The following is a 9,009-nucleotide window of genomic DNA, read 5'->3' as shown; positions in this document are numbered from 1 at the left end:
CTTAGAGAAACTTGGCAAAGAAGATGCGATTGAAAACACTGGGTGGATTAAATAATATGGCAAGTTATAAAGAATTGTATCTTTCTGGTAAAGATACAATTAATGTTGTAGGGTATTTCATGTAATGGTTTTCTGTAGAAGCAGTGCGTTCTGCTGGTAGTGTTTGGGTTACCATTAAAAATAAGGGACGCTTAGGAATGTTGCATCATCCAATCAGGAGGGTGGAACTGGGAGAAGGTTCTAGAGAACGTTGGGGGAGAGGTTTTGTGACGGACACTGAGATAGGTCGCATTCTTTTCTTGACGGGAGATGGGGAGAGACGAAGCTCGAGAAAACCAGCCGTAGGATTCGATCCGGCGGGAATGCGGATGGAGCCCAAGAGGGGGAATTCTACCGGGGATTGGTGAATAGGAGTTGGCTCCATGAGCATATCAGGCACAACAGCTTTTGGAAGATTTGAGCTCCAAACTGCATATATTTGTCTGTTTAATTATGAAGGGCCCTTTTGTTTATTATTTTTTCTTTTCTTTAATAACTGTTTGGTTAAATTAACATTCATAAATATACTTTTTTTATAATTGTTTGCGGTGTACGACCTGTTATTTCTTGCCGCCGGTTGATTGCATGAGAGCAGTAAGTTACACAGTGTTCACACAAATCGGGGTTCGAGTGGACGAGACATCCCAACCTCACAGGTTTGGCAGGACCCAATTCATACCTACCCTGGATATACGGAGTTGGAGAAAGATGATTTTCTCATCGCTGAGTCCAGGACTGTTAGCGAGGGGCTAACAAGCTGCATCTCTAGAGACACCCGGTAAAAAGGGGTATCACAATGTTTTTTTACCTCATTGTGCGGAGTGAGAAAATAGAAAAATATAATCATCACAGTTGGGCCTACTCAGTCAATTCTACTATAATAATTATATACCATCCACAATAGAGCAAAATAGTCCAAGATATTTAATAAGCAGGATCTAAGTGACTTAGACTATGAAATGATTATTGGTGATTTGAGTATCTCAGAAACTGCTGATCTTCTGAGATCTTCATACACAACAGTCTTTTAGAGTTTACAGAGATTGGTGTGGTGCAATAAGCAAAAAACATTCAGTGAGCAGCAGTTCTGTGGGTGAAAACACCTTGTTAATGAGAGAGGACAGAGGAGAACGGCCAGACTGGTTCAAGCTGACAGGAAGGTGACAGTAACTCAAATTGTCACGTGTTACAACAGTGGTGTGCAGAAGAGCATCTTTGAACACACAACACATCGAACCTTGAAGTGGATGGGCTACAGCAGCAGAAGACCATGAATGTACGCTCTGTGGCCACTTTATTAGGTACAGGAGGTGTTTGATTTGCAGATTTTAAGCTTCAAAGGAATTATTGACACTGATTCTATCCCCATCAGGAATGCAAAGGCTAAATGCACTGGTTCATTACCCACAGGGTGCATTTATGTTGGCTCCAAACATGGCAGACTGATAACCCATTAATAGTAAATCAATCAATACTGTCACTATTCAAAGCATAGCGCTCTTGTCTCAGAAAGTTACAGGTTCAAAATGTATTTAGTTATTTATTGAGATCCATTGGAGAATAAACCTTTCCAGCCCTTCGAGCTGTGCCACCCAGCAACCTCTGATTAAACCCTAACCTAATCACGGGACAATTTACAATGACCAATTAACCAACTAACCAGTCTGGAGCGCCCAGACAAAGCCCTCATAGTCCCAGGGACAACACACAAGCTGCTTACCAGCAGCAGCAGGAATTGAACCCTGGTCACTGAGACTGAAAAGTGTCGTGCTAACCACTACACTACCGTGCCACCCCATGGTAGCTCACTGCAAAGACTGCAGCATATTACAGGAGCTGACGTTTCCAGTGCACTTCTGAGGGAGAGCTTCACCGTTGATAGTCTCACTACCAGGTGAGGCATTAAACTGAGAACCCCAGCTACCCTCCCACAGAACCACCTTGAGAAAGTGGGAGCGTCCTAGCTAATGTTTGGCCCTCACCAAGAGGTTAGATGGTCATTTAATGCACTAATGTTTATACCACAACACCACGCAATGAACTGATAAACAGCACAACAAATATATACCACCAAGCCAGTGAGAGGGGCAGATAATGACAGGAAGATTTTCTCTGAGACGGCAGCACAGGGCCAGTCTTGAACTCATCATTAGCCACAAGTGAGGTTTCACATTTATCTCTGAAAATACGCAAGGGTAGTTTGCAAGATATCACAAGCCACAGTAAACCTAAACACCCTGAAAGTGTGCTGCCCAGGGAATAGTTATTGGCTAAGATGCCAGAGAAAACAACTCGTTTCTGTTCAAAATAGTGTCCTCATATTGCTTTCACCTTCTCCACAGGAGACAGCATCTCAGTTTAGCAAGCCACAGCGGTGGGAGGCCTGGAGGGAGACAGTGTGGCTCCCCTGAATACTGAATTGGGATAGACTATAAGACATAGTAGCAGAATTAGGCCATTCAGCCCATCAAGTCTGCTCTGCCATTTGATCGTGGCTGATTTATTTTCTATATCAACCCTATTCTTCTGCCTTCTGCCTTCTCCCTGTAACCTTTGACATCCTTACTAATCAGGGAAGGAGTTGTAAAGTTTGATAGCCACAGGCAGGAATGAATTCCTATGGCGCTCTGTGTTGCATCTCGGTGGAATGAGTCTCTGGCTGAATGTACTCCTGTGCCCACCCAGTACGTTATGTAGTGGATGGGAGACATTGACCAAGATGGCATGCAACTTAGACAGCATCCTCTTTTCAGACACCACCGTCACACCCTGAGCCAATAGGCTGGTTCTGGACTTATTTCCATCTGGCATAATCTGCATATTATTATTTAATTAATTATGTTTTTATATTGCTATATTTATACTCTATTCTTGGTTGGTGCAACTGTAACGAAACCCAGTTTCCCTCAGGATCAATAAAGTATGTCTATCTATCTACCTAATCAAGAATTTATCATCCTCCACTTTAGGGATCAGCCTATACTAGGCTAGATCACGCCAATAGCAGACTGGTGGGTCCACAGAGGACTATAAACAAACTGAATCATGCACATCAAGACTTGTCAAACACCCACGTCTATGTATACTACAGTGATGAGTACATACCGAAGGAGATGGGGCATATCTAACCTCTAGTCTGGACTCGCCCTTGAGACCAGGGTCTTTCTATGACATTCTGAACCAAGGTGCAGCAGACACATATCTACCCCCTTAGCCTTGCACCAGTCAAACTTTGTGTGTCTAGTGCAACCTCACTCATTCAACTGGGTTTGCCAACCTTCACTAGTGTTTCGTTTACTTTATTTCAATTAAGTAACAATAGATATAAAATATATTTTAATTAAGTTTTTAATTTGAATTTTAATTCATTTAAAAATAATTGAGATAACTTGAAATTAACTGAGGTTTCTGGGAACCACAGCACAGTGAAAGTTTAGTGTAGCATCAAGGATTGCACAGTGAGACTTAGACTGAGCTCAATGTGTGTTTATGTCTAAGGTGCAGGGGGCTTGATCATAAGACCATAGACATAGGAGCAGAATTAGGTCATGCAGCTCGTCCAGTCTTCTCACCGCCATTCTCTTGTCTTCTGCCTCTAACCTTTGATGCCCTTATTAATCAAGAGCCTCTCAGCTTCTGCTTTAAATATGCCCAATAACTTGGCCTCCACAGCCAACTGTGATAATGCATTCCACAGATTCACCACCCTCTGACTGAATAAATTCCTCTTCATCTCTGTTCTCATGGGGCAGCCTTCTATTCTGACGCTGTGCCCTCTGGTCCTAGACTCACCCACTATCGGAAACATCCTCTCCACATCCACTCTATCCAGGCCTTTCAATATTCGATAGGTTTCAATCAGATCTCCTCTCCCCACTCATTCTTCAAAACTTGAGCCCAAACATTCTCTGAACCTGCCGCTATCAGATAACCAAGTAACTGTCCGGTCTAATCCCCCTGTTCCATGAAGTCCAATTCTCTATTGAAATTGATTTCAGGATTCTCGCAGTGCTTTACATTTATTCTGCTAGTTATTTCTGTGCACGTATAATTTATGTTAATTTAATTCTGTGTTTGCTTGTGTTTATAATGTACTGAGCTGCTGCTGCAAAAAGCTCATTTTCATGGCTTTTATATCTTGGGTATATATGCATACGACAACAATAAACTTGAACTTCGAGATGATGTGACAAGGGAAGCTTTTTTTATAAGAAGGAAAGTATCATTGCCCTACGCTTAGGACCAATATTCATCGACACACCATTGAAAGCATCCTATCCACGTGCATCACAGTTTGGTATGAAAACTGCTCTGTCCCTGACTGTAGTAAATTGCAGAGAGTTATGGGCACAGCTCAGCTCTTCGCAGAAACCGGCCGCCCCTCTGTCTACACCTCTTGCTGCCTCAGGAAAGCAGCCAACATATCAAAGACCCTACACACCCTTCCCACCTATGTAGCAATCCAAACCTCTCTTCAATGAAGCCCACATCCATCATTTCCCCTGGCAGCTCATCCCACACTTGTACCACCCCCTGAGTGAAGAAGTTCTCCCTCAGGTTCCCCTGAAATATTTCACCTTTCACCCTTAACCTATGACCACTAGTTCTCATCTCATCCAACCTCAGTGGAAAAAAACAGGCTTGCATTCACCCTACCTACACCCCTCATAATTTTGCACATATCTATCAATGTCCCCTTATTCTCTTACATTCTGCTGTCTGTTAAGGCTTTTCCCTTGTATTGTAGTAATGGGGCAAAACTATCTGTATGAATGGCACATTTCTCTCCATGGATGCTGCCTGACCCGATGATTTTCACCAGATTTCCAGCTTTATTTCAGGTTTCCAGCATCTGCAGTCTTTCACCTTCTACTTGTGTTCCAGTGTTACTGGGATCACTTACACATTAACCAACTAAGCATTCATTTATTATCAATAACAATTCACCAACTTTCCAAGGTGTAATAGATGTATTTTGCTCTTGTGCTTCATTAGATTCTCAAGGATAATATTCTCATTAGTTTGCTGAATTGCACCTTTTTCCAGGTATAAATTAGCCAAGTCATTACTAAGTGAGATGGAACTACATGTGGGACTCCATCTCTCTACTTTATTTATTTATTTATTATTTTTAAAGATACAGTGTGGAATAGACCCTTCCAGCACTTCGAGCCACGCCGTCCGGCAACCCCTGATTTAACCCAAGCCTAATTATGTGCCTCCAAGTTCCCCGAAGCCACATCCTTAACAATCAACTTCAACTTCGTCCCGATCACTGAGGTCAGACTAAATGGCCTATAATTTCCTTTCCTTCTATCTCTCTCCCTTCTTAAAGAGTGGAGTAACATTTGCAAGTTTCCAGTCTTTCAGAACCATGTCAGAATCTAGTCATTGTTCAAAGATCATTACTAACGCCTCCACAACCTCTTCAGCTACCTCTTACAGAACCCTGGGGTCATTACTAACGCCTCCACAACCTCTTCAGCTACCTCTCGCAGAAGCCTGGGCTCATTACTAACGCCTCCACAACCTCTTCAGCTACCGCCTGCAGAACCCTGGGCTCATTACTAACGCCTCCACAACCTCTTCAGCTACCTCCTGCAGAACCCTGGGCTCATTACTAACGCCTCCACAACCTCTTCAGCTACCTCCTGCAGAACCCTGGGCTCATTACTAACGTCTCCACAACCTCTTCAGCTACCTCTCGCAGAAGCCTGGGCTCATTACTAACGCCTTCACAACCTCTTCAGCTACCTCCTGCAGAACCCTGGGCTCATTACTAACGCCTCCACAACCTCTTCAGCTACCTCCTGCAGAACCCTGGGCTCATTACTAACGCCTCCACAACCTCTTCAGCTACCTCCTGCAGAACCCTGGGCTCATTACTATCGCCTCCACAACCTCTTCAGCTACCTCCTGCAGAACCCTGGGCTCATTACTAACGCCTCCACAACCTCTTCAGCTACCTCTTGCAGAAACCTGGGCTCATTACTAACGCCTCCACAACCTCTTCAGCTACCTCTTGCAGAACCCTGGGCTCATTACTAACGCCTCCACAACCTCTTCAGCTACCTCTCGCAGAAGCCTGGGCTCATTACTAACGCCTCCACAACCTCTTCAGCTACCTCCCGCAGAAGCCTGGGCTCATTACTAACGCCTCCACAACCTCTTCAGCTACCTCCCGCAGAAGCCTGGGCTCATTACTAACGCCTCCACAACCTCTTCAGCTACCTCCCGCAGAACCCTGGGCTCATTACTAACGCCTCCACAACCTCTTCAGCTACCTCTCGCAGAAGCCTGGGCTCATTACTAACGCCTCCACAACCTCTTCAGCTACCTCTCGCAGAAGCCTGGGCTCATTACTAACGCCTCCACAACCTCTTCAGCTACCTCTCACAGAAGCCTGGGCTCATTACTAACGCCTCCACAACCTCTTCAGCTACCTCTCGCAGAAGCCTGGGGTCATTACTAACGCCTCCACAACCTCTTCAGCTACCTCTCGCAGAAGCCTGGGGTCATTACTAACGCCTCCACAACCTCTTCAGCTACCTCTCGCAGAAGCCTGGGGTCATTACTAACGCCTCCACAACCTCTTCAGCTACCTCTCACAGAACCCTGGGGTCATTACTAACGCCTCCACAACCTCTACAGCTACCTCTTACAGAACCCTGGGGTGTACATCATCTGGTCCAAGTGACTTATCTACCTTCAGATGTTTCAGTTTCCCAAGGACCTACTAATAGCAACTTCTCAAACTTCTGTCCCCGACACTCTCGAACTTCCAGCATGCTGCTAGTGTCTTCCACAGTGAAGACTTATTCATTTCGTCTACCATTTCCTTGTCCCTCATTACTACCTCTCCAGCATTGTTTTCCAGTGGTCCAATATTCATTCTCACCTCTCTTTTACTCTTCATTTATCTGAAGAAACGTTTGTTATCCTCTTTGCTACTGCAAAGGGGGAGTCTTAGTACAGTGGAACTCAGTACAGTGGGTGGTGGGTGGCAGTGGGTTGTGGGGAACATTGGGGGAAGTCTCAATTCAGTGGGTAGCAGATGACAGGGGGATTAAGTACAGTAAGCAATGGGTGACAGTGCAAACCAGTACCCTGGGTGGTGGGGGATTCCATAGTTAGAGGAATAGAGACAAGATTTTGTGGATGCGATAGAGACACCTGGATGGTATGTTGCTCCCAGATGCCAGTGTCAAGGATGTCTTGGACTGGGTCCACGGCATTCTAACTGGGAACAGAGAGCAGCCAGAAGTCCTAGTACATGTTGGTACCAATGACATAGGTAGACAAGGTGAGGAGGTCCTGAAGAGAGATTTTAGGGAGCGAGGTAGAAAGCTGAAAGGCAGAGCCTCCAGGGTAGTAATCTTCAGGATAGTGTCATGCGCCAGTGAGGGTAAGAATAGGATGATTTGGCAGATGAATGTGTAGCTGTGAAACTGGTGCAGGGGGCAGGGGTTCAGATCATTGGGATCTCTTCTAGGGATGGCACAACCTGTAGAAAAGAGGCAGGTTATACCTGAACCTGAGGAGGACCAATATCCTTGTGGGCAGGTTTGCCAGAGCTGTTGGGGAGGGTTTAAACTAATTTCTCGGGGGATGGGAACTGGAGTGGGAGGGCTGAGGATGAGGTAGATGGTTTACAAACAGAGGCAGTTTGTAGTGAGACTGCTAGCGAGGAGAGGCTGATGATAGGGCAGAATTGCAGTCAACAGGATGAGTTGCAATGTAAAAGGGCGACAAAATCAAAAAAGGTGATGAATACAGGACTGGAGGTGTAATATTTGAATGCATGTAGTATTTGGAATAAGGTAGATGAACTTGTAGCACAGTTACAGAATGACATGTATGATGTTGTGAGCATCATTGAATCACAGCTGAAAGAAGATAATAGTTGGGAGCGTAACGTCTAAGGATACACATTGTATCAAAAGGACAAGCAGGTAGGCAGAGGGGTTGCATAGCTCTGTTGGTAAAAAATGTGGTTGCTGAAGAGATCGTGAAGGCATTAGTGATGATCTTTCAAGAATCAATTGATTCTAGTATGGTTTTCAGGACTGGAAAATTGCAAATATAACTCCACTCTTCAAGAAGGGAGAGAGGCAGAAGAAAGGAAACTATAGGTCAGTTAGTCTGACCTCAGTGGTTGGGAAGATATTGGAGTCGATTGTTAAGCATGTGGTTTCATAGTACTGTACTTGGAGGCTCATGATAAAATAGGCCATAGTCAACATAATTTCCTGAAGGGAAAATCTTGCCTGACAAATCTGTTGGAATTATTTGAAGAAGTAACAAGCAGGATAGACAAAAGAGAACTGGTGGGTGTTATGTACTTGTATTTTCAGAAGGCCTTTGACAAGGTCCCACACATGATGCTGCTTAACAAGAGCCCATGGTATTACAGGAAAAATTCTAGCATGGATAAAGCATTGGCTGATTGGCAGGAGGCAAAGAGTGGGAATAAAGGGAGCTTTTTCTGCTTGGATGCCAGTGACTAGTGATGTTCCACAGGGATCTGTGTTAGGACCTCTTCTTCTTACATTATACGTCAATGTTTTGGATGACAGAATTGATGATTTTGTGGCCAAGTTTGTAGATGATATGAAGATAGGTGGAGGGGCAGGTAGTGTTGAAATTGAGGAAGTAGAGAGACTACAGGAAGTCTTAGACATATTAGGACAATGAGCAAAGAAGTGGCAGATGGAATACAATGTTGGGAAGTGTATGGTCATGCACTTTGGTAGAAGAAATAAAAGCATTGATTATTGTCTAAATGGAGAGAAAATTCAAAAAACTGAGGTGCAGAGGGAGTTAGGAGTCCTCCTGCAGGATTCCCTGAAGGTTAATTTGCAGGTTGAATTAGTGGTGAGGAAAGCAAATGCGATGTTAGCACTCATTTTGAGATCACTAGAGAATAAAAAAGCAAGTATGTAATGTTGAGGCTTCATTGGGCATTGGTGA

This window comes from Mobula hypostoma, chromosome X2 (assembly GCF_963921235.1).
Source record: "Mobula hypostoma chromosome X2, sMobHyp1.1, whole genome shotgun sequence".
Taxonomy (NCBI): domain Eukaryota; kingdom Metazoa; phylum Chordata; class Chondrichthyes; order Myliobatiformes; family Myliobatidae; genus Mobula; species Mobula hypostoma.
Note: the sequence above shows the minus strand (reverse complement) of the source record.